Source organism: Populus euphratica, unplaced genomic scaffold (genome assembly GCF_000495115.2).
Source record: "Populus euphratica unplaced genomic scaffold, PopEup_1.0 scaffold572.1, whole genome shotgun sequence".
In the NCBI taxonomy this organism is placed as follows: domain Eukaryota; kingdom Viridiplantae; phylum Streptophyta; class Magnoliopsida; order Malpighiales; family Salicaceae; genus Populus; species Populus euphratica.
Genome location: NW_011500445.1, coordinates 25,406 through 28,072, shown reverse-complemented (window position 1 = coordinate 28,072; position 2,667 = coordinate 25,406). Strand labels below are relative to the sequence as shown.

At 26.4% G+C, this 2,667-nt stretch overlaps 1 protein-coding gene across 1 annotated transcript in view; it reads left to right on the top strand.

The window, feature by feature from the left end:
* The first annotated feature begins 2,314 nt into the window (after positions 1-2,314).
* Positions 2,315-2,667, top strand: part of LOC105114735 (uncharacterized) — a 2,674-nt gene continuing 2,321 nt past the window's right edge. Inside the window, exons 1-2 of the mRNA XM_011011388.1 lie at positions 2,315-2,399; positions 2,651-2,663. The gene's annotated coding sequence lies outside the window, so the exon portion shown is untranslated. The remainder of the gene's footprint in view (positions 2,400-2,650; positions 2,664-2,667) is intronic.

Below are 2,667 nucleotides of genomic sequence, written 5' to 3'. Positions count from 1 at the left end.
TATCCAGACTATTTTCAAAAATTATATCTTTCTTGATATTTTATTCATACTTTATTTAACTTCAATTGTGTCATATTAACAAGATATGATCCTCACTAAATATAGTTACAAACATAAGTTAATTCTCATCAAACAAAATTACTTTAATGCTTACCAAATCTTATTTACAATGAGATAAAAAATGTTTTCTCTATAAAAAAATCCTTATTGATTTTAATCCTTTAAAAATAATTTATAGTCAAATAAAGATAATGAAAACAACTATAAATATTTTATGAAAATATATAGGTTAAAAACAAAGAATAATATACAAATTCTAAATGTCGTTGATAGATCATTTTTCAATAAGAAGATTACAAAATAGTATATTCTTACTCATTAATAGATAGTATACCTCTGTACATAAAAGATTTAGTGATACTATTTTTTTTACAACATCAATATTCAAGGGCTCACTTAGGAGATTTACCTCAACGATTACATCCTCCTCTCTCATTTGCTCTTTTAGATTTTCTTCCTTGTTTATGGAGAAATCATCCACAACAACTAGAGGTACTAAGTTTTCATAAGGATTCAATCTATAATTAGTTATTTGTTTAAAATACATGAGCTAACTAGTGGTATAAACCAAATAAAATTTTGTGTTTTTTTATTAAAAAAATAAAAAGATGAGTGAACATATGTAAGTGCATATACATAATATTTTTAAAAATAAATATCTAAATTATCTTATATAAATATATTAATCTCTATATGATGAATTCGTGAAGATTTCAGGATTGGATTAACCTTTCCACTATTACAATATTAAATTGGTGAAGTGCTTAGACTTAACCACTAGTCTAATGGATTGATGAGGTGACTTTCATGCTTCCTTTCAAAACAAGTTCTTATCAAAATAGAAGACCTCTAATGCTTAATTTAATAAATGTAAGTGAAGAGAATTATTTTGAGCAAGAAAATAGTGAGTATAATAAGAAAAAAAAATATATGGAGAGTTGAACAGAGCAATTATTTTTTATAGATTTTGGTTATGTAAGGTGAAGAGTAATATAATAATGAAGAATACTTACAAGTACCTCATGGTAAGTGGAGAAAAATAAGTTTTTGGCCATTATGCTATTAATGAAAAGATTAGTGCTCATCTTTAATTATGGTACCTTGTTGTGTTATTGGTGTTTTGATAAATGCATTTTAAGATAATATATGGCCGAGAATTGTTATTGGCAAGAGAAAACTAACAATTTATGAGCAAGTCAATAAAAGTATGGTGTCATGTTAATTCTCTTTAAACTTGTCTATTTATAGTAGAAAATCACAATGCATAAAAATTAATTAATTAATTGGATTTCCTAGAACCCATTCCACCTAAAGTCTTCTTCCCCCCTTTAATTTATCTCAAATCTCACCATAATTTACACTAACAACAACCATTACATATCCATTACAATAAAAATATACACCATGATCAAGCATTTCTCTAATTAATTATCAAAACCCTAAATCAATGTATACTAACAATTCAAATATAACTAAAAAGAATAACTAAATTCATCATCAATTATCATCCTTATATTAATACATATCAATCACATACAATTAATAAGCATTTAAACCAAATAAATTAATCCCTTTTTTTCTTCTAATTTAGCTCACTTTTAGGCCCTTAAAACACCTAGTTTCTTTTTTTATTTCATAAAAAAATTACATTAATTACCTTTTATTCCACACTAATAAACCCATTCAATATCCATTTTGTATTTCCTATAATTTTGACAAAGAATTCTAATTTGAAAGTTTAAGGATTTTACTTAAAATTTGACTAAATATCATTTAAAAATAAAATAATTAGAAAATGACACTTTACTCGTCTATTTGCTCAATACATGCCTTCCAAGTGAATTTATTTCACTCATTTTTTCTCTTCAAAATCCTCTAATTTCTTTCTCTAACTTTTTTTTCACAATCACTATGGATTAATTTTAAATGAATCTAAGAATACATGCAACATTTAATTGAAAAATAATATATATATTATTTTAATAAATGATGATTTTCTTAAAAAAAATATTACAAGTTTCAAATTTTATGTAATTATTGTATTAATGGAAACTAGTGAGAGTATTTCATTAAGAGTGATACAAACAAATTAACAAAAAATGTTGGGAATTTTCAAGGTTTGCCAAGAAAAGGAAAGGAAAGAGAGAAAGAAAAGGCATCTAAAAACATGACATATGGCAAGAGTTTAGTGGCGACCGTAAGATACCGTAAGTATTCTCACTGCAGAGTATTACCACCCGATTCAAGAAACTTACAGTACTGACGTCAAACGCGAGCTTAAAACCCTAGCGGCAGACGCTTCCTCACTCTGTCTCCCATCACGAACACAACTGACAAAGGTTAACTTTCTATAATCTGGCCATGCTTTTCTTTATTTATTTATTTTTAATCATTCTCTAACTTCATTTATCAAATGCAGCATTTGATTTTATTCAAAATAATAATATATTGCACAAGCGCCTTGCCTTAAATCTTGTTTTAGCTCACTAATTCCTGGAAATTGGGTATTCTTTTGATTTTATCGTGGTAAGATCTGAATTTAATTGCGACCCACATTTTACTTTCGTGATTTTTTTGTTCTTGGGATTAGGTTAGGTAAGCAGGAAT